The sequence below is a fragment of the Macaca mulatta genome, chromosome 11 (assembly GCF_049350105.2).
Source record: "Macaca mulatta isolate MMU2019108-1 chromosome 11, T2T-MMU8v2.0, whole genome shotgun sequence".
In the NCBI taxonomy this organism is placed as follows: domain Eukaryota; kingdom Metazoa; phylum Chordata; class Mammalia; order Primates; family Cercopithecidae; genus Macaca; species Macaca mulatta.
In genome coordinates this window covers 99,396,137-99,423,862 of record NC_133416.1, presented here as the reverse complement: position 1 = coordinate 99,423,862, position 27,726 = coordinate 99,396,137, and the positions used below count along the sequence as shown (strand labels likewise).

General features: G+C 40.2%; 1 long non-coding RNA gene across 3 annotated transcripts; it reads right to left on the bottom strand.

Annotated features, from left to right (window-relative positions):
• Nucleotides 1-1,295: 1,295 nt before the first annotated feature.
• Nucleotides 1,296-27,726, bottom strand: LOC114670910 (uncharacterized). 3 transcript variants are annotated; one of them, XR_003720740.2, is made up of 4 exons: nt 27,615-27,726; nt 10,810-10,967; nt 4,119-4,200; nt 1,296-3,507 (listed from the first exon to the last, which is right to left on the bottom strand). It is a non-coding gene; the product is annotated as an uncharacterized LOC114670910 (long non-coding RNA). The 3 variants fall into 3 exon arrangements; XR_013400703.1 differs by lacking the exons at nt 1,296-3,507; nt 4,119-4,200; nt 10,810-10,967 and adding exons at nt 20,153-20,927; nt 21,423-21,616; nt 25,853-25,911 and having other exon boundaries at nt 27,615-27,722; XR_013400702.1 differs by lacking the exons at nt 1,296-3,507; nt 4,119-4,200; nt 10,810-10,967 and adding exons at nt 20,153-20,927; nt 21,423-21,616 and having other exon boundaries at nt 27,615-27,722.

The following is a 27,726-nucleotide window of genomic DNA, read 5'->3' as shown; positions in this document are numbered from 1 at the left end:
TAGTGGGCACTCAGAACCTACAGATCAGAAAGAAAGACAATGAGATTATTGTCAGGTTCTGGGACTTTCAAAACTTTTCCATGTTTGTTATTGTGGTCATTCTCTGTGCCTCTGATGCCTTTTAAGCAAAAGGCTTAAAATGGAAATCTTGGCCGGGCATGCTGGCTCACGCCTGTAATCCCAGCACATTGGGAGGTTGAGATGGGTGGATCACTTGAGGTCAGGAGCTCGAGACCAGCCTGGCTAAAATGGCGAAACCCTGTCTCTACTAAAAATACAAAAATTAGCCGGGTGTGGTGGTGCAAGCCTGTAGTCCCAGCTACTTGGGAGGCTGAGGCAGGAGAATTGCTTGAACCTGCGTGGTGGAGGTTGTGGTGAATCAAGATTGCACCACTGCACTCCAGCCTGGGCGACAGAGAGAGGCTTTGTCTCAAAAAAAAAAAAAAAAAAAATAGGGAAGTCTCCTAAAATGAAAATCACTGTGGACAGTATAATAGATAAATAGATGTGGTGAATTAATTCATCCACTCAACTCAACCAGTTTTCATTGAGTGCCTATTCTGTGCCAGGGGCTCTGCCAGAGACTGGAAATACAACGATGAACATTGCAAAGATATGTGACTTCACTGAGCTGACATTCTAGTGTGAGACAATGAAGGAAGTTAATAAAATGTAAAGAGTAGGCCGGGCGCGGTGGCTCACTCCTGTAATCCCAGCACTTTCGGAGGCCGAGGCAGGTGGACCATGAGGCCAGGAGATCGAGACCATCCTGGCTAATACGGTGAAACCCCATCACTACTAAAAATACAAAAAATTAGCTGGGCATGATGGCAGGCGCCTGTAGTCCCAGCTACTTGGGAGGCTGAGGCAGAAGAATGGTGTGAACCTGGGAGGCAGAGCTTGCAGTGAGCCGAGACGGAGCCACTGCACTCCAGCCTGGGCAACAGAGCAAGACTCCGTTTCAAAAATTAAAATAAAACAAAATGTAAAGAGTATTGGATGTTGATAAGTGCTACAGAGGAAAATAAATGAAGGAGTATAGACAATGTTAAGATGACGCTGGGAGTGGTGGCTCATGCCTGTGATCCCAGCACTTTGGAAGGCCTAGATGGGAGGATCACTTTAGTCCAGTGGTTTGAGACTAGCCTGGGCAACATAGCAAGACCTCATCTCTTAAAAAAAAAAAAAAAGTTAAAGGTGAGGGTTGCAATTTTAAATATGGTAGTCAGGAACTGCTTTGTTGAAAAGCGTTTTATTTAAAATAAAGGTCTGAAGGAAGGGGTAGAGCTAACTGTGTGGTTATCTAGCAGGGAGGGTGTTCCAGGCAGAGGAACAGTAAGTTCAAAGGTAACTTCTGAGACTAGGTTAGAAAAGGAATTTATTCACTCACTGTATTTGAAAACTCAAGGGCCCAAGGCTGGCTTCAGGCATGGCTTGATAAAAGGATTAAGAAAACATCCTTTGCTTTGCTTTCCCCTGTGTTGTTTCATTCTGACGCAGGCTGACCTTTTGTGACTGTAGGATAGCTATAATACCTCTGGCTCTTACGTCTTTGTACTTCAACTCTGTGGGTAGAGTGAAGGGCCTTGTCTCAACATTGCCAGTAAAGTCTCATTTTCTCTTTTTCACTCTGATTGAGTCACTGCCCATTTCTGAACCAATCACTATGGTCAGAGCAGATGCCATGTGCTGATTGTTTTATGTTTGTGTCACTTACTATACCAGAATGGCATAGACTGAGAGGGTATCTATCTATGTGTCCGTTTTGGTGCATAGTTTACAGAGGAGTGGGGTGAAGGGAGGCAAGGGTTCCCTTGAGAAAACTGACGCCCAATAGAAGGGTAAATGGATTTTTGGATCTCAAAAACAGCAAGACTGTATCATATCATGTCTCTTCGCTTAACTAAGAGTGAGATGTATCACAGACAACCTGTGAAAAGCATTTCATCTCCATTGAATATAGTTTACTTTTCTCTAAAATGAAGAGGTTAGACTCAGCGTTTTTAAGATTCCATTCTAAGTTATGGGCTATGACTCAGTGTATTTTTTCAGAGTATTTTTAAAGATATATTAAAGGTAAAAAATCAGAATGGCAAATACAGTCCGTTGAAGTGAAGTCAAAATGGAGTATTTGGCCTTTATTATGGCTGTTGATACTTGGCATAAGGGCCAGCATTGAGTATAGGCTTAAAAGGCGAGCTTCTTTTTTTCTTTTTTCTGAACCTGTGGATTATATTGAATTAAAATGCAAGTTTCTTAAAAGCTGGTGTGATCAATCTTAGAAGGTTCTAATTTACTGTTTCCTCTGATTGATAACCTGTAGGAGGAGAGACTGAAAAAGGGTACACCTCAGGATCTCTGCTGGGTCAATGTGCCACCCGCAGTGGGGATACTTAGTTGTAAGCCGGCTCCAGGAGCACATGTAGCAAAGCTTCTGTGTGTGCAGGGGAGAGTGGAGGCTCTTCACTCTTTTGTATTGGCCTCTGTGACATTACAATAATGTGAGCATAGGGTCTCCCGAAGTTAGAAGGCAGCTCTGGGGATTCATTTCTTGGACTTTCAAGATCGTGCAGCCCTTTCTTAGTGGTGGATTGGATGGAGAGTGGCTGAAGTAAATAGCCACTCCCACATGAAGTGTCTTGAGCCTTAGCCTCTCCTCAAGCGGTTACTTCCAACAGCAAGTGACCTTTATAAATGTGTTTAATATTTTATATTTAATATCAGAGCTCAGCACTTCATATGAAATTCGGAGATGTGTGTGTCTGATATTTGGCACCGCATAAGAGAGTAAGGTATCTTCCTCAAGCTTCCTGCATGATTTGGGCAGCACCTAAGATACCTCCATGTACAATTTCACTTGTCAGGAACAGTGCACTTAGGTAACCCGAAACCCACTTTTGTGCATAATATCTCAAAAATGTCTGTGTTCTTCAGCACAGTACAAGAAGACCACGCCAGACTCAGACTACCCTCCTTCTATGACAGATTACAGGATTTTTGCACTCTTGTCTTCTTAACCAAACAAAGATACATTTTTATCCAGATTCAGGAAGTCTTCAGGGCCCCACAAAGACCCCTTGCATTTCTCCAGGCAGTTTTTGTTTTAACTTGGAAGGGCCACGCTGTCACCCTCCAGGAGGAGCCAGGGTCCCTTGAAACTCCCTCCCATACCCATCAAAAACATTCTCTTTATCATGGATTTTATGTGCTTGACTCATCAGAATGGTATTTTTCTCTGAAATATTTCCCTAAATAAATTATACTTAATTATCTCTTATACTACACTGTGATCAATATTGTTCCCATGCTCTGTTATCACAGGCGCTCAGCCCAATAAGCACTGGCTCAGCAAACTGGACTGTACACATTTAGCTAATGAGAGTGACTCTGTCCTTTCTGAGTTGGGTGTGTCTGCAGTGTGTGTTGTTTCTTCCACTGTAGTCTCTCTTTCTGCCATCTCTTTGTGTTCTTTTCATGGCTGACACAAAAGCAATGGCAATACACTTGCTGTAAAGAAAGAAAATAAAAACAGTTATAATAGATATTATAATGTAAATGTTATCAAGAGAAGGGGAAGACTGGGAGAAAATATTTGCAAAATATGTGGGTTTTTTTTTTTTTTTTTTTTTTTGGAGACAGGGTCTCCCTCCGTCACCCAGGCATGATCACAGCTCACTGCAGCCTCGACTTCATGGGCTCATGTCATCCTCCTGCCTCAGCTTCCCGAGTAGCTGTGACCACAAGCATGCACCACCACATCTGGCTAATTTTTCTTGTTATTTGTGGAGACCGGGGTGTGGGGGTGTGGGGTGCCTCGCTTTGTTGCCCAGGCTAATCTTGAACTCCTGGGCTCAAGCAATCCTCCTACCTCAGCCTCCCGAAGTGCTGCGATTACAGGGGTGAGCCACCATATCCAGCATGAAAAATAAATATCTGATAAAGGACTGCTATCCAAAATATACAAAGAATTCTTAAAATTAACAATAAGAAAAAAGGCCAGGCAGGGTGACTCACACCTGTAATCCCAGCATTTTGGGAGGCTGAGGATCCCTTGAGGTTAGGATGGACAACATACCCATCTCTACAAAAACAAACAAACAAAGAAAAAATAAACTTACCCGGGCATGGTGGTGCATGCCTGTAGTCCCAGCTAGTCACTGGGCTGAGGCTTGAGGATTGTTGGAGCCCAGGAATTTGAGGCTGCAGTGAGATATAAATGCACCATTACCCTCCAGCCTGGGTGACAGAGCAAGACCCTGTCTCTACAATTAAAAAAAAAGAAACAAACAAACAAAAAAAAAAAAAAAAAAAAGAAAGACAAGAAAACAATGCAAGAAAGAAATAGGCAAAAGACCTGAACAGATGCCATGCCAAAGAAGATATACAGATGACAAATAATTATATGCTCAACATCGTATGTAATTAGGGGATTCCAAATTAGAGTAATAATGACATACCACTACACACCTATTAGAATAGATAGAATCTAAAACACTGACAACATCAAATACTGGTGAGAAGGGGAGCAACAACAACTCTCATGCATTGCTAGTAGGAATGCAAAATAGTACAGTCACTTTAGAAGAGCTTGGCAGTTCTTACCTAACTAAATATCCTCTTAGCATATGGTTCATATGATCCAGCTATCACACTCCTTGACTTACTTAATGGAATTGAAAACTTATGTCCACACAAAAACCTGCAGAAGGGTGTTTATAGCAGCTTTATTCATAATTGCCAAAATTTGGAAGCAACCAATATGTCCTTCAGTAGGTGAATGAAAAAGTAAACTGTGGTATATCCAGACAACGAACTAATATTCAGGGATAAAAACAAATGAAGTTGGCCGGGCGCAGTGGCTCACACCTGTAATCCCAAAAATTTGGGAGGCCAAGGCGGGTGGATTGCTTGAGTCCAGCAGTTCGAGACCAGGCTGGGCAACACGGTGAAACCCCATCTCTACAAAAATGCAAAAATTATCTGGGCACGGTGGTGTGCACCTGTGGTCCCAGATAACAGGGAGGCTGAGGTGGGAGGATCACTTGAGCCCAGGAGGTTGAAGTGGTAGTAAGCCAAGACTGCACCACTGCACTCCAGGCTGGACTACAGAGTGAGACCCTGTCTCAAAAACAAGCAAACAAGCAAACAAAAAAAAAAACAAAACAAATGAACTACCAAGTCATGAAAACATGAAGAAAAGACTTAGATGCATATTACTAACTGAAAGAGGCCAATCTGAAGAGGGTAGATATTGTGTGATTCCATGGAAACGTCAACAGCCAAAGATTAGTGGTTGCTAGAGGTTAGGTGGGAAGGAGGAATGAATAGACAGAGTAGAGAGGATTTCTTGGGCAGTGAAACAACTCAGTATGATGCTATAAAGGTGGATACATGTCATATATTTGTTAAAACCCATAGAAAGCACACCTAACGTAAACTCCAATGTAAACTATAGACTTTGAGTGATACTGCGTCACGTGGGTTCATCCATTATAACAAACGTGCCACTTTGGTGGGGGATGTCGACAGTGGCGAAGTTGTGCATGTGTGGAGGCAGAGGGATTATGAAAACTTTCCATTCAATTTCTCTGTGATCCTAAAACTGCTCTCAAAACAAAGCCTATTTTAATAATGCAAGTTTTATGGTTCGTTGAGGTGCCTATGAGGACTGTGCTGTGCGATCTCAGCCTGTTCGGAGCCTTTCAGACAAGCTCTCCTGGCCCTTCCTTGTGTCTGTTTCTTGAAGACTAGCGAAAGAAAGTGGAGAAGGATGCTCCTCATTTGAGTTTCTAGAAGGTCTTCCTAGGAAATCATTCCCCTTCCTTTTCAGAGTTGGGCAGTAGCAAGGGCAGCCTTCCAGGGGAGGACGGCTAGATAACAGTGGAAGCCCTCTTTACCAGCAGGGCCACTGCAGCAAGAGTCCACTGCCTGCTGCTGCCAGCCCTGCCCCTTGCTGGCTGAACAAGGAGAAGGGCATGTTAAGTGGCTGGCTAATAATTGTGGTAATGGCCAACATCTAATGATCATATACATTGAGTCCGGCAGAACAGTAAGTGTTTTATAGGGATTGTCTCAACTCACAAAAGAATAACAGCTAGTAGCACTAACTGTATGCCTGGCACAGTTCTCAGAGCGTTAGATACATTATATTCATCTAATCATGTGAACAACCTAATGAGACCATGCTGTTCTTTTTCCTGTTTTACAGATGAGGAAACTGAGGCTTAGAGAAACCAAATAACTTGCTTATTTTCACACAGCTGCTAAGTGGTATAGCCAGTAACTACATTCAAGGACAGCATGACTCCAGAATAGTCTTTTAGTCATAGTTGTACAAGACACACATAGTTGTACAGGACACTGAATATATATTTTGCCCCCATGTTCTTTGTATACCATATGTTCTTGGCTAATGAGAGCTAGCACAACAGGATATGCTACACTCCTTTTTTTTTTTTTTTTTTTTCTGTGAACTTATGGATTGTATTGAAATATCATACACTCTTAATCAATTCAGATGACTGCATCCCATTATGATTGTGATTGTTAAAAGTTTAGAACAGAAAGCGTGAGGCAATGGTGGGGCACAGTGGTTCATGCCTGTAATCCCAGCACTTTGAGAGGCTGAGGTGGGTGGATCATTTGAGTTCAGGAGTCTGACACCAGCCTGGGCAACATGGTGAAACCCCATCTCTACAAAAAAGTACGAAAAGTAGCTGGGCACGGTGGCGTCCTTGGGAGGCTGAGGTGGGAGAATCGCTGAAGTCCGGGAGGTGGAGGTTGTAGTGAGCCAAGATCGCACCACTGCATTCCACCCTGGGTGACAGAGTGAGACCCTGTCTCAAAAACGAAACAAAACAAAATAAAACAAAACAAAAAAAGAAAGCGTGAGGCAAGATTGAAGAAGTCGAAGGAGAAGTGAGGTGATTATTCAAAGGGACTTTGTAAGTTGCCACAATCTTGAAAAGTTTGACCTGTTCAGGAACCCACCTATAAGTTTGCAGAAACCTCATTTGGCCAGTCCACGGGGAGGCTTAGCTTCTCTGGAGTGGGCTCTTAGAAACACCATTGAAAACCAGAGAAATGAAGTCTCTATCTTGTGTAGCCAAATGGTCTGCCAAAAAATGGGGTCTTTATCAGCATGGACAAAGTTGGGAACAGGATCATTGTCCAAGACTGATCTCCCAAGGTTTAGACCCCAGTTCTCATCATTCCAGGGAGAGGTGAGTGCATCCCCGTCCGTGAACACAGATGTAGTGAACGCTGCTTCTACTCTGCTACATCGTACAGGACACTTGCAAGGCTTGCGCCCCAGCTTCTGATCACTTTAGAGTCCCAGTTCTTCTATTCCATATTGCTATTTTTTCCTGGTCCCTGCTCAGGTAAGGAGACGGTTCAGTATTAATCATGTAATTTAAAAGCCTCCCATGCAAGAGTTGTGGTCTCTCTGCTGGAGTCTGATATCTGGTCTTTTCAATTTGCTAACTGATGAGCAAGAGAATCCCACACTACCTGCTACCTTTGCTGTTCCTGTGAGTACACCCCCATGATGTGCCTCCAGCAGGTCTGCATGTGAACTCTTCCCCCATTTGCCCTTGTTTGCAGGACATGGGGCACATAGCAACATTGCTGCATATCAAATTGGATTATTCTTATTTTTCTCTTTCTTTGAGATGGGGTCTTGCTATGTTACCCATCCTGATTTTGAACTCCTGAGCTCAAGCAATCCTTCAGCCTCAGCCTCCTGAGTAGCTGAGATTATAGGTGTGTGCCACTGTACCCAACTAGTGTAGGATTATTTTAATTCCTCTGACTTTCTTTTTTCCATGCTTTTACTGTTGTTCCAGCCTCATTCTCTACAGTATATTCTTTCCTGTGTGTTGTAATGCTTCTCATCAATTACACCCCAGTTTTGCTGGCTTCGGGCAGCCTTTCTCTGTTCTAGTCTTTTAAGTGCCATTGTTTTTTTCTTTTCCAGTTTACTTTGTATGATTAAACTATTTTTATAACAGAAAAAATATAATAAAGAAAAACATTAGGGAAAACACTCCTTGAGATGTGTATGCCTTAGAATTAGGATAGTCAGGCCATTTCATCACTTCTCTCTACTTTGATTTAGCATTAACATAGTGATTAAGAGATATATAATGTTTAAACCCAGCATTTATGCAAGAAAGAACTTGCTGATTGTGCATCTGGACATAGCAGTACACATGAAATGCATTAAACTTTGTTTTATGGCATTGAAGAACTAAACTTTGCTTTTTAAGTATTTATTTCTCTGTCCAAAGGAACGCTTTTCATATTCCAGCAATTTTGCTATGTACCACAGCAGGAAACTAAAAGGCACCTGAGAAGCTGCAATATGTAACTAGGAAAAATGGAAAGAAATTAAAATTAGCAAACAAGATGTTTTTCTCTGATCCATCTTTCTGCATGTTTCACCATCTTCTTTAGAAACATGAATTCCTCTTATTACATGACCTCCCCTAACTATAGTGCAACAAGAAGAGTATATTGCAATAATTTTAAACTAGAATAGAAAAGAAAAATCCTAACAAAACAAGAAATGTATCCAGCAATAATGAAGGAAATTCTCAGAAATCTTGTACTTGCCTAAAAGAACATTACCTTGTGAGCTAGATCTCATTGAAAATGGACCTTTGATGGAAAAAGTAAACATTGTTTCAAAACTAACCACATTCGTGTCTTAGCCACATAGCTTTTCTTTAAAAATGTACAGAAATGGGATATCTATCTAACCAGTAATACCAAGCTGGAATGTAGATATTTCATTGTTTTAGAATTTGGTATCTTTTATAAAATATTTTCTAATAAGATTTCTGAAAAATAAAATCAAAATTAGACATACAACTAGGACTTCCATAAGTGAAGCAAATGTCATTTAAATCCTTTTCTGCCTGTTCTTTTATATTAATTCTTCCTAGACGTATTAAATGCCTTCTTTTGCTTGATTTTCATTTGCTTTCTCTTTTCATCTGTTCTGTTTTCATTTTCTGTCTGAGCTAGATTGGACTTGTGAGCTCTAATTTTAGTGTAAGCCTCTCATCTCTCCCTCCTAAATCACTCTATACGTAATTGCTAGAATGTTCCCCCTACGGTAGTAGGACATTCAATATAATAGTCTTCATGGTCCAATCCAGGTTTTCCTTTCCAGCTGCACCTCCTCCCACTCCGCATCTGGTCTCCTAAGACCAAGCACACCCAGTTACTTCCTAGTCCTCAAACTCACCACACCCACCTTTGTACAGAGCTTTTCTCCAGAGCACTCCTGGTCCTGCATAGAGAGCTCCTTTTCATCCTTCAATCTTAAAGTTAAGCCCCCTTTTTTGATTCCTCCAACATCTCCTCTGTGGAATCCTGTGACCCTGGACACACCTTGACCTTACTGCAATAGGTACACATTCAGCTCATAATTTTTTTCTATTGCCCAATTGAATTTGCAGTTAGAGCCCTCGTTCTACCTCTTGCTATCTAAGCTCAGACAAATCAGGGTATTTTTTTTCTATCTTTTCTCTGGGGTTATGTCTAAACCCATGCAGCTTAAAGGGCTTATACAGACCCAAATGAGATAGGGAATGTGTTCTCAGTCATCACCTATTCTTGCTAGCCTCCACTTGATGCCCATTCTCTGCCTTCTCTCTTGTTTTGATTGTTGGTCCAGACAGGTGACTATAGCATCACTCTTTTTTGTTTTTTTGAGACTGAGTCTTGCTCTGTCACCCAGGCTGGAGTGCAGTGGCCCAATCTCGGCTCACTACAAGCTCCGCCTCCCGGATTCACGCCAATCTCCTGCCTCAGCCTCCCGAGTAGCTGGGACTACAGGCGCCTGCCACGCCCGTTTACTTTTTTTGTATTTTTAGTAGAGATGGAGTTTCACCATGTTAGCCAGGATGGTCTCGATCTCCTGACCTCGTGATCTGCCCGCCTTGGCCTCCCAAAGTGCTGGGATTACAGGTGCGAGCCACCATATAGCATCACTCTTATTCTCAGCTTTGAAAGACCTTCATATTCAGCCAAACTCCCTACTTTAGTGCCCTTCCTGAGCACATGAAAGTGCATATTTCCAGGCAGGTTGGAAAATGGGAACGTTCAGGGTGCTAGGACTCTTGTCGCTTTTCTGGATTGCACTCCGAAACAAGAGGCCATTCTGTTAAATCAATGAGGCTGTCTGAGCGCCCCCATCCCCGGCCTCCACTCTCCGCCAGATACAGCATGCTGATATTTCTTTTCTGGGGTTGCATTCTTCTATTCTGGGAGCTCTTCATTTTATTTGGGGTTCATGTCATTCCCCCTTCCCCTGCATAGGGACCCTTCTTACAGACCCGGCTGCATCTAAGTTCTTCGGTTTCTTCTGACTCTTTCTCCTCCCCACACTCTGAGAAGTGTTACTTAGTAGAGAGTGAGATGGGTGTAGGGTGGAAGGAGGCATATAGAAGTCTCTCTCTAACCCCATTTTGTTGTCTCTGAGTTCCCTTGGGGCTAGGCTTTTGAAACTCAAAAGCTTTTCCTCTGCTTTTTACTATAATACCCTCTTGCCAAAACAAAAACAAAAACCCTATAATACTAAAATAGGGCAAAAGAATGGGGCTCTAAATAAGAAATGGTGCCAATATTTCAAAATATCATCACACTGCAGTAGTACGTATTATATTAAAATATAGATCATTTATTTTTAATTTTTATTTATTTTTTTCTCCTTCCCCAGACCATGAGCTTACATCTTTCCTTTTATTACTCTCTAAATCATGTAATAATATCAGAGAAAAGTTGGAAAGATTGATATACCTGAATCAGGCATCTTCAGCAGGTAGAATGAGGGTGCAGAATATAAACTAAGGCCAGGTGGGGTGGCTCACACATGATTCAAGGTGGGAGGATTGCTTGAGGCCAAGAGTTCAAGGTTACAACGAGCTATGGTCATGCCACTGCAGTCCAGCCTGTCTCTAAACAAAATAAAATAAATTTTAAAATAATATAAATTAAGCTGGGCCCGGTGGCTCACCTCTGTAATCCTACACTCTGAGAGGCTGAGGCGGGCAGATCACTTGAGGTCAGGAGCTCGAGACCAGCCTGGCAACATGGTGAAACCCCGACTTTACTAAAAACACAAACATTACCCAGGTGTGGTGCACGCTTGTAATCCCAGGTACTCAGGAGACTAAGGCAGGAGAATTGTTTGAACCTGGGAGGTGGAGGTTGCAGTGATCTAAGATGGCGCCATTGCACTCCAGCCTGGGTGATGGAGTGAAACTTTGTCTCAAAAACAAACAAGTAAACAAACAAGCAAACTACACACACACACACACACACACACACACATACTATGTGCAGATGATAGATATATATAAGTTTAATTGAACAATAGAAAAAAAAAGTGAGCTGAAATATACACCATTGCATTGAATCAGAGTATATTCAGGGTTCCATGATGGCACACTACCAGCGAGAAAGAGTAGGATCTCAGCATCTGGTGAATGAATTGATCAATTACATGATTAATGCTAACAGCTTTCATTTATCCATTGCTTACCATATGCTAGGTACAAGCAAGTCTTCTCGACACTCTTATGAGAAGGCATTTTTTCCCCCATTTATACATGAGGAAAACAACCAAGACTCAGAGAAGTAACATCTTTTGTCCCAAATTAAACAGCTGGTGAGTAGCAAATATAAAATTCTAATCCAGGTTATGGGTTCGTTTGAGTCTAAATCCTTAATTCTTTCCTCTGGCCCATATTATATAATCAATTTTGTTGAATGTATAAGGTACTTACAGGTGCGAGATCCAGTGTGAGATACATGTGGGTGTGTTTGTGTGTATGTGTATATATATGTGTGCATATATATGTATACGTGTATGTATATATGATGAAGTCTCTTGCTTTCTAAGGAATTAAATGTCTTTTCCAATCACCAAAAAAGATTGTTTAAATATATATTTTTGCTGGGGTATTCTTAGAAATTTTGATGTTGTCATTTTCTGTGAAGCTACTGATGTTATCTAATATTTACTGCCTTGCTTATTAATGAAAGCAGAATGCAATCTCACAATTTTATGTTTAGAATCTTGGTATGTTTATGCCAAATGATGTGATGTAGTTATCATTTAGGCCATTCAGCCATTGGTGGAGATGAAGAAAAGAATAGCTGTGTAAGTTATGCAGGGATAGATGTTTGCTTTTTGCACTGCCTAGCAAGATGGTGGTAGCAATTTTTACAAATAGATTATGTAATTATGTATATATTCCAAGCAGCTTGTTTATATTTTCCCCCAGGGTTTAACTTTCTTATATGTCTAAAATACTCTGAGGGGAGAGAGGGAATGCCATAAACTTTTACAATCAGACATTGTCCCTGTTTCCCAGGCAAATTCAATGCACCTTCTGTTGGGTAATTGGAATCCAAGAAGTAACATGAAGTGTTTTAACAAAACATGAATGAGCTGTATTTATAATGGAATGTCAGAGTTTTGGAAACCCAAACTATTTATGTGAGAAAAAGTGATAAAAAGACACAATGAGAGATCAGAATATGTTGACTCAGTTGTAGAATTTGGCATTTGACACATTAAACATAGGTTAATGTGAGTAAATATTTACAGAAAACTGGTCTCACACCCCTTCTGTTTCTGGGGTAGAGTTCCATTACATTGGCCAGTAATGCACTGTCTTCTTTTTTGGGTCTACTGCTGCTGTTGGGGGTGGTAAACTGAATCATTAAAAATGAGATGTAAAAAAGTATCTCAGAGTGGTATTTTCTTTTTTCTATTTTGGGTTAATTTGATAGGAAGAATGCATTTGGAGAGATGTGAGTAAATAGTAATAGCTCCTTTTACAACAGGCCATGTGTCTGTCTGCGTGTGTGTGTGTGTGCGTGTGTGTGTAAATGTGTCTTTAGAACATCTGCACTCCTCATGTTTTACAAATGCAGTGACTCCACACTTGAAGACACAATAACGAATGGTGTCAAGAACCAAAAGCAAAAGCCAAGTTCCATGTTGCTGTGAGGATCCAGTGGCTGTGCTGGGCTGTGCAGTGTGATAGAAAGGAAAAAGACGACTGATGATGAAAAAAATCTCTGTGAGCTTTGCCTGCTCATAGTCATTCTTGAAACAATGATTTTGTGAACTTTTACTCATATGAACATATAAATATGCCTTCTGCCCTCTCCTCTTCGCTGCCAATCATTCTCATTTTCCACTTTATTGGTTGATCACATCTCTCAGAATTCTCGGGTTAGTTGGTTTTTTGTTGTTGTTGCTGTTGTTGTTGTTATTGTTGTTGTTGTTTTTTCATGTGAGAACAGTGGTTCTCAATTTTTTGGGGAGTCATATACTTTTGAGAATCCCATGAATAGTAGAAGTTTTCTCTTAAGAAAAATTCATAGGCTGGGTGTGGTGGCTCATACTTGTAATCCCAGCATTTTGGGACGCTGAGGTGGGAGAATTGTTTGAGGTTAGGTGTTCAAGATCAGCCTGGGCAACAAAGCAAGACCCTGTGTCTCAAAACATTAAAAAATAAAATAAAATTAGCTGGGTGTGGTGGCACACACCTGTGGTTGCAGCTACTTGGCTGAGGCAGGAGGATCATTTGAGTACAGGAGCTCGAGGCTGCAGTGAGCTGTGGTCTTGCCACTGCACTCCAGCCTGGATGACAGAGGGAGACCCTATATCTTAAAGAAAAAAAAAAAAAGAAAAGAAAAAAAGAAAAATTCACAAGGACTCAGAATATCAGGGACTCCAGAGATTCCCCAGAAGTTCAATCCCCACTATTCCTTGTCTGCTTATAACACCTTTCAGCTGCTACTTGGCGAACTGCTTCTGTTTCTAATGTTGATTGAGCAAAGATGTTCTGTTTCTTCTGTATAATAAAGAAGCAAAAGAACAGAGCAGGAAAAATGAGTTCCTTCAGGCTCATAGTCCCTTGGTAAGAGTCTTTCTCCTATGTTATTCTATGAACAGTTGTCTAATGGACTCTTCTTTCTACTAGGTAATAATGATACTGATACACTGGAGTTAAAAATGATCACCGAGTTGGTTTTCCAGAAATGAGAATACATTGTGTATAATGTTATCTGTACCCTTTACCATAGACCCTCTTGAACCCAAAGTATATCTTTGCAAGATGGCATCCCTATCAGACGAGGTCTTTGGTGAACAAAGACCTGAACAAAGTTAACTGTTTCCTATGGAAATTACCTCTGATTAGACAACAGGTCTAGAACTAATAGAAAAAACTAAATGTCTGTGTTCCTCAAATAAAGAAACATTTTAAAAATATGATAGGTATTCAAGATTGCATGTCTACTGACTCCAGTTGGAAAAATGTTGATTTATAAAGCTAAAGTATTATTCCAAGAAACTGTTTTTTTGTTCCAATTGTAAGTGGAAAGAGTTCTTGTGTTTTGCACAATAATGGCTCCCCAAAGACATCTATATTCTAATCTATAAACATGTTACCTTACATTGCAGATGTAACTTTGCAGATGCGGTTATGTTTAAGGATCTTGAAACAGGGAGATTATTCAGGTGGGCCCAATCTAATAATCTGAATTCTTATACTTAGAGAATCTTTCCAGGCTTTGGTCAGAGAAAGAGATGTGACAATGGTAGCAGAGTCAGACATGTGCTTCGTCACTGGCTTTGAAGAAGGCAAAAGAAGGCTGCAGGCCAAGGAATGCGGCTAGCGTCTAGAAGCTGCAAAGGCAAGAAAGTGGTTTCCCCTCTAGAGCCTCCAGAAAAAGCCCAGGCTGGTTGACACCTTGATTTTAGTCTAGTGAGATCTGTGTCTGGTGTCTGACTTCCAGAACTGTAAGATAATAAATTTTGTGGTTTTAACACACTAAGTCTGTGGTACTTTGTTATAGCAGTAATAGAACACTAATACAGTTTTATGGTTACAACTGCAGAAGATTTAAAAATATATATTGTTAACATGCAAAAAAATTTAAAAAATTTACAAAACGTATGACCTCTGAAACAATGTCTCTGGATATTCCAACAGTCCTTGGTTCTCAGAGTGAGAGATATTACTGTATTTAAATATTTAAGGAGATGCCAGGCACAGTGGCTTATGCCTGTAATCCCAGCACTTTGGGAGGCCAAAGCAGGGGAATTGCTTGAGTCCAGGAGTTGGAGACCAACCTGGGCAACATAGTGAGACCTCGTCTATAAAAAATAAAAAATTAGCTGGGTGTGGTGGTACGTACCTGTAGTCCCTCTACTCAGGAGGCTGAGGTGGCAGGATTGCTTGAACCCAGGAGGTTGAGGCTGCAGTGAGCTATGATCACACCACTGCACTCAGCCCAGAAGGCAGAGTGACAAAATTAGATTAATTAAAAATAAATAAATAAATACTTAAGAAGTAATTGGTAAAAGGATTCATAGATCTTTCTTTTTACCTATGCTTTTGTTGAGCAGATTGGTAAATTATTTAATTCATTGTCTCAAGTTTGGTGGGCTTATTTGGTGAAATAGATATCTTTCCTCATATGCCAAGCCACTTTCCCTTATAGTTATTTAAACTAATCATCTCTCAGAGCTCAGATTTCCAATAGTAGTCTATAAATGATGCATCATAGCCTTTAGTAATGCATTTTATAATCATCAGAAGCTGTGCATTTTTTTGCATAATTCAAAGTTTTTCTGTTTAGTATTAAAATAGCAGATTGGTTTATTTGCAGTGAGATTCTTTCATCTAATAAAAGTATAGCTAGTTTTTCTTAGTAATACGTTGAACTCTAACTGTGCTATCTCTTGGAATATTTTATTTGTATCCTGTGGAAAAATATGCATCTCATTCAGACAATGCTGTTGTCTTCTCTCCGTCTAAATTTATTGATACATTGATTTTAAAAACACTCATACACACACAGAAATAGGGAGAGAGAGAGAAAGAATTTGTATAATAGGTCAAGAAAGAATTTGAGAGGTTACCTCTTTCTTCGGGCAGGACTATATCGAAGGATTCTGAACAGATAAATATCTATCCTAGGAATGGAAATGAAATTTTTTTCCCTTAAGGGAGCTCTAAATATATTTCAATCTGCTCATTTGCAAGAGTCATTTACATTGATTTCCATGAACCATTCCTAGGTCTATTCTTCATATAACCCTTGACTTATCAAAACCTCTCTCCCTCTCTTTCTCGCTCTCTTTCTCCTATTTATTATTCATTCAATTCATATCGAGTGCCTACTCTGGGAATGGTCTTGTGCAAGGCATTATCAGAATCTCTGAGAAGTGAAACACACAGTTCTACCCCAAATAACTTACACTCTACTGGGGAAGCCAGAGTTTGGGCCTAAGGAAAAGTTAAATGACTATACAAGAGATGTTTATAAGATATCAGATAGTGAAGTGCAAATGAAGGATAATAATAGATAAATATTAGTAAGGATGATGGCATCTGTTGAGTACCTACTGTATGCTAGGCTCCTGTGTGTGTTGTCTCTTTTTAATCTTCAACAAACTTATGAAATAAAGATGTTTATACCTATTTATATATTTATAAAATATTGGATATGAGTATTCAAACTGACTCAGCTTTATCTGAATCTAAAATTCATGTTCATTTCACTGGGCCACACTTTCTTTGACCTTCACAGAAGGCCATGCTTCCTGTGGACTGAAATGTTTCTGGAGGAAGTAGCACTTGTTAGATTCCTATATCAAGCATCTACTCTGTGCCAGGCACTTGCTAGATCTGTTCCTCCATTGTCAAAAATGAAGAAACTGAGGCACAGAAAGGCCAAGTAACTTGCCCACAGGCACGTATTAAGAAAGTGATACAGCCACTATTTGAATCCCAAATAGTCTGATTGCCAACACAATTCTGCCTCCTGCTTTGTGCTGGGTATCAGACATATAATTTTGAGTGGCACAAGAAGGTTTTCTTAGTCTTTATAGAGTAAGATGGAAAGAAAATGTATATGATGAAGTGTGATAACTATTTTCACAGAGGAAGTCGAATGCTGTGGGGATACAGAAAAGTGTTTGTAATCTAGACAAGAAGAAAACAGAGAATGCTTCCGAAGGAGAAGCTTTCTGAGTCAAACCCTGACGGATGAGTAGAAGAGAGCCAGGGAAGGAAGAAAGGAAGATGGGCAGTTAGTCACAGCCCATACCCTAACTCAGTGATTGGTTACAAATCAGCCAACTGCTTCTATTAACTTCTTCCCCCAGCATTCACTGGGTTCACTCCTTAATTTCATTGAGGTCTTTATTCAGATGTCACTTTCTTACTGAGATCTCACCACCCTATTTAAATTACACTACACCCCCACACTACCAATTTCTCTCCATGGCATTCATTTAACTGCCTATTTTATTTATTTGTTGTTTTATTAAATTGTCTCTTCCCTCCCATATGAATATGTGCTCCCTGAGAACAATTTTCTTTCTGTTATTTTCACTGCTGTATCTTAAGCACCTAAGACAGTGCTTGCAACATAATAGGCTCTCCATAAATACATTTGGGCTCTCGATAAATACTTGCTGAGTGAATGCTGAGTGGATGAACTAAGAGTTCCATAAATTCCTGACTTCATGATTGCTGTCGCATGTGACTCAGACATACTTTCACTCAGGTTTCTCAGTAAACACTTCCCGATGTCCTTAGAATGTCATGCTCCATTCCAAATACTCTGGGAGGCCCCAGGGTATGTGGTGGGCAGGTCCCTTTCACCAGGGTGCTTTTTATCTCCCTAAACTCAATAAACCACAAAGAGAGTTTTCTCCAACTTTGTGTAGTACAGTGTGGCTTTTAGTTTCTGCTTCTATCCATCACCTGCACGTTGACAAAGACTCTCTTCTGTGCCAACTTTAGTAAGGCTCCTTTGAAACTTCTCATTTAGGCTTCAGATTTGGCCTGTTGAGCCCCATTTTTGCAAATAGTTCTGCTAAGTCCTGCAAGAAATCTCTCATCCTTAGCAATTTTTGATCCATTGACCTCCTCATTCTCCTCATTGGGTATACATCTCCAGCTGTTTTTGCTATAATTAGGAGTTGAGTTCAATCTCTCTCCTGTTTTGCAATAGTCTTGAATAACATCTTTGCTGTTTGTAACAAGTGTGTGGTGCAAACATTTTTTTATTTGGCAACATTCTCTTTTCAATTTTCTTTCCATAAAGAAGTTTATGGCCAGGCGTAGTGGCTCATGCCTGTAATCCCAGCACTTTGGGAAGCCGAGGCGGGTGGATCACGACATCAGGAGATTGAGACCATCCTGGCTAACTCAGTGAAATCCCGTCTCTACTAAAAATACAAAAAATTAGCTGGGGGTGGTGGCGGGGGCCTGTGGTCCCAGTTACTCAGGAGGCTGAGGCAGGAGAATGGCATGAACCCGGGAGGCGGAGCTTGCAGTGAGCTGAGATCCTGCCACTGCACTCCAGCCTGGGCAACAGAGCAAGACTCTGTCTCAAAAAAAATTAATAATACAAATAAATAAATAAATAAAATAAGAAGTTTATTTCTTCCGGGCATTGTGGCTTATGCCTGTAATCCTAGCACTTTGGGAGGCTGGGGCTGGTGGATCGCGAGGTCAGAAGTTCGAGACCAGCCTGGCCAACATGGTGAAATTCTGTCTCTATTAAAAATACAAAAATTAACCAGGTGTGGTGGTGCATGCCTGTAGTCCCAGGTACTTGGGAGGCTGAGCCAGGAGAATCTCTTGAACCTGAGAGGTGGAGGCTGCAGTGAGCCGAGATTGCGCCACTGGACTCCAGCCTGGGTGACAGAGCAAGATTCCACCTCAAAAAAAAAAAAAAAATGTTTATTTCTAGATCTCTTTGCCCAATTAGTTCTCTAAATCTCATCCCTGTGGTACCTTCCTGTGTTATGGTGTTTGTTACACTAAAATTTAATAATATGCTTTCTGATTTTTGCTTAATTAATAAGACCTTTGGCTTTTGGTTGACTATATATGTTTAAATATGAGTGTACTATAAAAATATTTAATATCAGAGCCACTATATGTAGGCTGTTTTGTCTATATCAGTAAACTATTATTTTCTCAGATAGTTTGCTTTATAAACATAGGCTGACAATTTTTACTTTGCTTTTTTTTTTTTTTTAAATATTCAGCTGAAGGTATTGAAGCAGAGATTCCAAAGTCTGTTTTCTGATTGCAAAAGAATCTAAAGACCTTAGAGGAGGCAATAATAACTCATTTGATCAGAGAGAAAGAGGAGAGAGGGAAGAAAGAAAGAGAGAGAGAGAGAGAGAGAGAGAGAGAGAGAGAGACTGAGTGGAATGAGAATATTAGGTGCCTGACTAGGAAACTGCAGAACAAGGTGATTACTCCTTCATCCCCCCTCCCCCCATGGAGTTGCCAAAGAGACTTGAAATTGTATTGTCCTGATGATGGACCACTATGGTTATGGTTACTGTGTAACTTTTGAAAATAATTTTTAGAATCATTGGTTTGCCAAGTAAAGTCCATTCATGTGCTATTATGTCATTATACCAGGAGAAGAATGGCATAATAGAAATAAAAACTGGAAAGAAAACTTGAAGTTAATGTCTAGTTTCTGCCTCCCTGACGTGACTGGACCTTCTGTATAATGATGGCCATGTTTGGAGCAGACTGAGCAGACCAAGGTCAGAATAGTAACCTGCTCCCTGCTATCAGGTCTATTATATTCATCTCATTTCAGCCCTTGGACACAAAGCAAACTTTATTTGGAATTTTCCTGGCTGCTGAGACATCCACTCAAGGATTCTTTTTTAGGTCATCTATTTCTTGTTTCTCCAATATGGATTCAGGAAAAAATGGATCTAATTATGAATCTTTTGATCAATCAATTAGATGTTTCCTTGGTCTTTGAGCAGAAAGTTAACACGGAATTCCTGAAGGTCAAATACATACCACTGAATAAAATACTGAAGCAGGTTTCAAGTTTCATAACTGTTGAATTTTGAGATAAGTGTTTCCATATGTTTCTACTGATGAATCAACCTATAGTCACTTCATAGTTTCATTTAAAAACATTTTTTTTCCTTTCCCAGTTTTGTTTTTCTATTACATTTATGTTTCTCTTCAGCCCACATGAAATCTTCTATTCCCAAGAGAGCTCCTGAATGAGAAAGAAGAGAGGACAAAACAATGAAGTGTGAGCACAGTCAGTTGGACAAAGTCCCAAGACTTCTTTACAAGAAGGAATAACAAGGGTGGAGTGCACAGTAGGAGCAAAAAGTTGCTGAGTCACATAGAGACTAATGTTCCCACACTAGGATAGGAAGATCTTGGTGCATAGACAACAGTTTGGCTGCGAGTCTTTTCCATGGTTACTGGGCTGCCTAAACCAAACCACCCCTTCGGGCTTACAATAGTATGATGTTCAGTGACTCAACTCTTAAGACTCTTCCTAGTGACTCATGTCATGCCTTCCCTATAAAGATCATTTCATGAATGTTTGTCTGTGGTTCAGAGATGTAAAAAGCTTAAATAGTATAAGGTAGGGTCTAGGATTAGTGAATTAATTTAAACACATATTTATTGAACATACATTATGCATCAGTCATGTTTTTAATAGAGTTATGGGTCCCTACTCCATTGAGCTTCCAGTCTAGTGGTAACTGGGGAGTGGTGAAGAAGTCAGACATTCAGCAGTTAAGTCAATGAACAAACATGATTGTTTCTGAAGGTAACGTTGACCAAGGAAATAGACCTGGGGGTTATCATTGAAAGTGATGAAGGGAAGGTGGAAGTGAAGCATTCCAGGCAGAGGGAACATCATGTGCAAAAATAGTATGTGCAGATGAGAGTGGCTTCCAACCTTTTTTTGTCAGCTTCAAAGGCTTCTAGGAGCCATGGCAGAAGCTCTGATATGACCAGAGGGTCCTGCAGTCAGTTGATGTTTCAAATCTAGGGAAACACAAGGGCCCTAGGCAGCATAGTCCTAACCTAAGAAAAAAGAAGGTGATTAAACAGTTTGTGTCTTCTTTTGTCATTTTTGCTATTTTACCTCCCCTCTCAAGTCTCTACCCACTTCTAGAACATTCTCATCTTTAGGGGCAGCTGCAAACAAGTCCCCATGGAAATGCTGAATAAAAGTATTTGAGGAACTTCTGTAAATAACTTTGAGAAATGATACCATAATTTCACTGGTCTTAGAAAAAAGTGCCACACTGTGCAATAATGAGTTTTATTAGAGTACATTAAGCCACTGATTCTCCACTGGGGGTGATTTTGCTCCCCTGTCTCCTTCCACCCAAGAAGACATTGGTAATGTTTGAAGACACCTATGATAGTCACAACTTGGGACATGAGGCATCTAGTGAGTAAAGACCAGAGAGACGCCACTAACCATGTGATAGCACACAGAATAGTCTCCCTACAACAAAGAATTATCTAGTCCTGCATAAAATGTTGAATCAAAGTTCTTGTAGTTCTTCTTACCAGCAGAGATTTAATCTTTCGCATCAGTCTCCGGTGTTGTCAGAGTACAGAATGGATTCCGTTTCTGGAGATTGTTAGTCTTCTGGATCCATTAATGGGGATTGAATCCCGGCTCCTGACTTATCAGAGGTGTGACTAACTATGTGTGAGGCCTTGAGCAAGTTGCTTAGCATTCTGTGTCTCCATTTCCTTATCTGTAAAATGGAGATGATAATAGTCCCTACCTCGTAAAGTTATTTTGAGGAAACTGTGAAGTGATGTATTTGACTATTAACAGGGTCTAGCATACCACGATCACTCAATAAACATTAAATATTATTATCATTTTCTTCTGCCAAGGCTTACTTACTGAGATCATGACTGGCAACCATCAGAAAATTTGGGTGGAGATCATCAACATTAGCATACCCTGTCCCACAAATTCATTTTGGATCCTTCATCAGTTAGTGGCAGCAAGTATTTATGGACTGCCCAAATGTATTTACAAAGAGCCTGTTATGTCGCAAATACTGTCTTAGATGTTTAAGATACAGCAGTGAAAATAACAGAAAAAAAATTGTTCTCAGGGAGCATACATTTGTATGAAAGAAAATAGACAAAAAATAAACAACAGTCAAAATATGTAGTTAGGTGAATGTCATGGAGAGAAATTGGTAGTGTTGGGGGTGTAGTGTAATTTACATAGGATGATGAGGAGAGACCTCAGTAAGAAGGTGACATTTGAGTAAAGACTCAAGTGAAATTAAGGAGTGAACCCAGTGGATATCTGGGGGAAGACGTTAATAGAAGCAATTGGTTGATTTGTGAGCCGATCATAGTTAGGTTATGGGCTATGATTTTGTTGACTAATTGCACATGCTCTTTTCTTTCTTCCCTGGCTCTCTTCTACTCATTTGGTTTAGAAAGCTTCTCTTTTGGAAGCATTCTCTGCTTTTTTTTTTTTTTTCTTGTCTAGATTAGAAACATTTTTCTGTATCCCCACAACATTCTACTTCCTCTATCAAAATAGTTATCACACTTCATCATATAACTTGTTGAATTTTCTTTCCATGTTATTCTATAAGGACTAAAAAGGCCTTCTTGTGCCCCTGGAAATTATATCATTGATATCCAGCACAGTGCCAGTAACCTGCCAGGCATCCTGCTGGATAGGGAGAAGGATGAAAAATATGGAGTGGACAGACATGGTGGAAGTTTCCCCTTGAGTGCAGCAACCTGACGACCCCAGAGAAAAGCAGTAGACACATTTATCTTTGACTTGAAAATAGAGCTGATGTTTTAAAGCCTCAGTAAAGTATCTTAGCTATTTGCAATTTGCATGTGTCATTGCACCACCGTCTGCTGCAGCTGATTCCTGAAGCATGATTCAAAGTGAATTTGAATTGCCTTTGGTATCTGCTATAAGGCTTATTAGACAGCTTTTGGGGACAGGTCTCAACGTGAGAAAAGAAGTATAGTCCATTGTTGGGCAAGGAAGAGTATTTGAAACTGGCTTGGTTCAGAAACAGTGGCTACCTCTAAAGTGTCCTTGTCAGAGGCATGCTTAGAGTGACCAGCCATGCGGCAAAGACTTGCCTTTCAACAGCACACGTTATCTGGCAGAAGAACCCTTCATTACAAAGAGCAACACCTTCCAGTGGCTTTTTCTAGAACTGTCCAGAGGCTCGGGTTTTCTCATTGAAAGATCAAGATCCTAATCTTTTATTAACACTCTGCCTATGCAATATTTTTTTTCTGTGATTTTTATCATGGAAAGAAAGGAATACATCTTCTCAATATTTGGATCTTTTTCTTAGATTCCGGCCATCTTTTCAAAGCTTAATGATATGGACAGTTTAAACCCCATTGTCATATTTGAATTTTCCACTCTCTGAGAATAGTGACTTAAGAGGCTCAACTCTTACAAGAAAAGTCTCTGAGGAAATTGAGCAGAGATATGAAAAATAAATTGTCATTTGTTTATAATAAAATTCAATTCACTTTAATAAATTTTGTATTAGAAGCTGCCAAATCTAGTCTCAGCTTCCTGTTTCTTCTGCAACCTGGACACAAAAGCATTCCATTCAACCTCCCCTTCCTGTGACTGATTTTTTGCCAGGAACTCCCGGCATGCACTGCCATCTGTTCACCTGTCAGCTGTTTGAACCCACCTTCCTTCCTAAATTAATACGAGAAAGAATCTTCTCTATGTCAGTCCTTTCGGCTACTCCTTTAGGCAACAGCTAACTCCAACCTAATTCTAAGTATCAGGATTCATCCATAATTCTCTAAGAAGAAACAGCAGTAACAAAATTGGAAAACCAAACATCTAAATATATGGCCCAATCAGCTGCTTAAAAACAGTGCAACTATCTTAAAGCATATATTGCAAGCAGAATATCTGAATTCAGTTAGATTATTTGATATCAGATCTGAACTGAAGGACTCTTTAGAGGTAAATAGTTTTTCTATTCTCTTCTTACTGTTGGGCCATCCAGGCCCAAGGGTTCTTTGCTCAAACGTTTTGGGGAGACAAGTTCTGAGGTTAGTTCAATAGCTGCTCTCTCTCTTTTTTTTTGTTTTCCTTTTCTACTTGGCCTTTGGGTAGAATTACCCACTATATATATATATATATATTTTTTTTTTTTTTAGATGGAATCTCATTCTGTCCCCAGGCTGGAGTGCAGTGGCGCAATCTCGGCTCACTGCAAGCTCCTCCTCCTGGGTTCATGCCATCCTCCTGCCTCAGCCTCCCGAGTAGTTGGGACTACAGGCACCTACCAGCATGCCCAGCTAATTTTTTTATTTTTTATTTTTAGTAGAGACAGGGTTTCACCGTGTTAGCCAGGATGGTCTCGATTTCCTGACTTCGTGATCCGCCCTCCTTGGCCTCGCAAGTACTGGGATTACAGGTGTGAGCTACCGCACCAGGCAGCCACTTTTTTTTTTTTTTTTTTTTTATTTCAGGAGCTTCTTATACATATATCTCTTTCATGTTGTGTCTCTGTCAGGTTTTGGTATCAGAATGATGCTGACCTCATAGAATGAGTTAGTGGAGACTTTTATTTTAAGGCTGGGCGTGGTGGCTAATGCCTGTAATCCCAGCACTTTGGGAGGCCAAGGCAGGCAGATCACCTGAAGTCAGGAGTTCAAGACCAGCCTGGCCAATATGGCGAAACCCTATCTCTACTAAAAAATACAAAAATTAGCTGAGCATGGTGGTGGGTGCCTGTAGTCTCAGCTGCTTGGGAGGCTGAGGCAGGAGAATTGCTTGAGCCTGGGAGGCAGGGGTTGCTGTAAGCTGAGATTATGCCATGGCACTCCAGCCTGGGTGACAGAGTGAGACCCTGTCCCACAAAAAAACAACAAAAAAAGAATGAGATCATGTCGTTTGCAGCAACACAGACGGAGTTGGAGGCCATTATCCTAAGTGAATTAACGCAGGAACAGAAAGCCAAATACCACATGTTGTCACTTATAAGTGGGAGCTAAACATTGAGTCCATCTGGATAAAAAGAATGAAGCAATAGCCACTGGGACCTACTTGAGGGTGGGGGGTGGGAGAAGGGTGAGGATCCAAAAAACTGCTTATTGAGTACTATGCTTATTACCTGGGTGATGAAATAAACTGTTCACCAAATCCCTATGATACACAATTATGTACCACTGAACCTAAAATGAAATTAAAAAAAAAAGTCTCTGGAAATTAGAGAAGACAAGATTGAAGGAAAAGAAAATGGAGAAAAGATCCAACTCTTTTTGAGTATTTCTCTCTTCTCTAGAGACACTGTGCAAATAAAGATGAGAAAGGAAAGACATGTGGTTGTAGAAACTGGCTGGGAGAAAACCTAAGTGCATTAGTTTCCTAGGGCTGCTATAACAAAGCACATATGGTTCTTGATATAGTTTGGCTGTGTCTCCACCCACCCAAATCTCATCTTGATTTGTAGCTTCCATAATTCCCACATGTTGTGGGAGGGACCCGTGGGAGATAATTGAATCATGGGGGCAGTTTCCCTCATATTATTCTCATGGTAGTGAATAAGTCTCACATGATCTCATGGTTTTAGAAGGGAAAATCCCTTTCACTTGGTTCTGATTCTGTCTTGCTGCCTCCTTGTAAAACGTGCATTTCACCATCTGCCATGATTGTGAGGCCTCCCCAGCCACGTGGAACTGTGAGTCCATTAAATTTCTTTTACTTTATAAATTACCCAGTCTTGGGCATGTCTTTATCAGCAGTGTGAAAACGGATTAATACAATTCCCAACACATTATGGTTCCACTTACAATTTTTCAACTTTATGATGGTGCAAAAGTGATACATTAAGTATCTACATCCGGATAAATCCTTTATAAGTTCAAAATATTGTGACATAACCCCATCATAAGTTGAGGGGCATCTGTGCTACAAACTGGGTGGCTTAAACAACAGAAATGTATTGACTCACAGTTCTGGTGGCTAGAAGTCCAAGAGCAAGGTGTTGGCAGATTTGGTTCCTTCTGAAGCCTGTAAGGGAGAATCTGTTTCATATCTCTTTCCTAGCTCATGGGGATTTTCTGTCAATCTTTGGGATTCTTTGGCTTTAGATGCATCACCCCAATTTCTGCATTGATATCCACATGGCATTCTCCCTGTGTGTGTTTTTCTTCTTCTGTGTGCAAATTTCCCCTTCTAATAAGGACACAGTCCACAGTCCTATTGGATTAGGGCACTCCTTAATGACCCCATGTTAACCTGATCATTGGCAAAGACCCTATTTCAAAGTAAAGTTACATTTGCAGGTATTGGGAGTTAGCATGTCAGCATCTTTTAGGGGAAAATAATTCAATGCACAACACTAGGATTGACTGGAGCTGAATAAGGCCATTGTCTTCTTTCTGAATTCAAACTTGAATAATGGAGGAGGTTTCAGGTTGCTTAGTTGTATAGATTGCAGCATGAATGTCTTTCTTTGCTTAGCATTCTCATCAATCCACCAAGGCATACTCTGCTCTCTTCTACATGTCTTACATTGCATTGTTTCTTATATAAATTTTAAAAAATTATTTTTTGCTATCAGTGTAATTTTCTCCCAGAAAATGGCTGCATATGGGATGTGGAAAAGATAAACAAAACAAAACACAATTTTAAGCACAAGAAATTGATCCAAGTCTTACAGTACTTATGAGTGTAGAAAATAGGAGTTGCTTTGGGTCTTCACTGGCTATTTTTCCAGAGTTTCCCTACCCCCTGTCGTGCACACATCCACAAGATGCTAAAGCACTCACATGCATGCACATGCAGAAACTCATACATATACCGAAAAGTGGAGTTTTCCAACAGAAGTTCTTACGTTGACTCTAGACAAGACTACCTGAGCATTGGCTTTAATTCCTCTTCGATGGCAGTAACTCCCTTCATATTTCATTTGTTTTTAATTTAAAAAGTGATTATTATCTCCTACTGGCAGATGACTGTCTATTAAATGCCCAACCATCTGTATGCCAACAGTAGAGCAAGAACAAGATAAACTGCTACTGGTTTCCCCAAAAGAAAATCTACTTTATCTCAAACAGCTGAATTGCCAGGTGGAGTTGAGTAAACTGGGGCGTTGCAACACAGTTGAGGCACAAAGTTCACCACCAACGTAAAACAGCCAACTCAGTTCTGCTTTTTAATGTCTTCTAAACTGACGGAACTGAGCAATATAAACAAGAGTGAAGCAATAGCCTCAGGGGTTGTCATTAGACAACTAATGAGTGAATAGCTATTTTATCATGTTTATGTGAAGAATACAATTTTATCTACTTGCCCCCCAAATTTACTGGGAAATAAAGGCCAAGAAGAGAAAAACTATGTGGAAATTATTAGAGAAATATTGTTTATTTCCTGCTAGGTCAAATGATTCATAGGCTTACAAAGTTAGAAAGACCTTTCAGAGAGCAACTAATTCCAACTCCTTGCTTCCTTAGGTAAGGACACAGGGACTTGGGTAAATTAAATGGCATGAAGCTGGTTTAATGCAAAGTTTAGAGAATTTTGGATTTAAGTCTTTTTGTATAATGGAGAGAAAAATACATAGGTTATATGTGTTTATGAGGATTAAATGAGAGAACACAGAGTTCCCAGCTTGTCACTTTGTGAGTTACCTTCCCTGCTTTGACCAGGGTCACCTAGCTAATTAGTTACAGAGAAGAGATTATCTATCATTTCTTAGTTCACTGTCTTACCTCTGCCCAATGTTATCTTGGTGTATGTTGGACAGGATTCCTGAAATCCCCAGACGAATGAACTTCATGGTTAAACTAAAAACATCTTTTCAGTTTGTTGTTTCCAACGGCC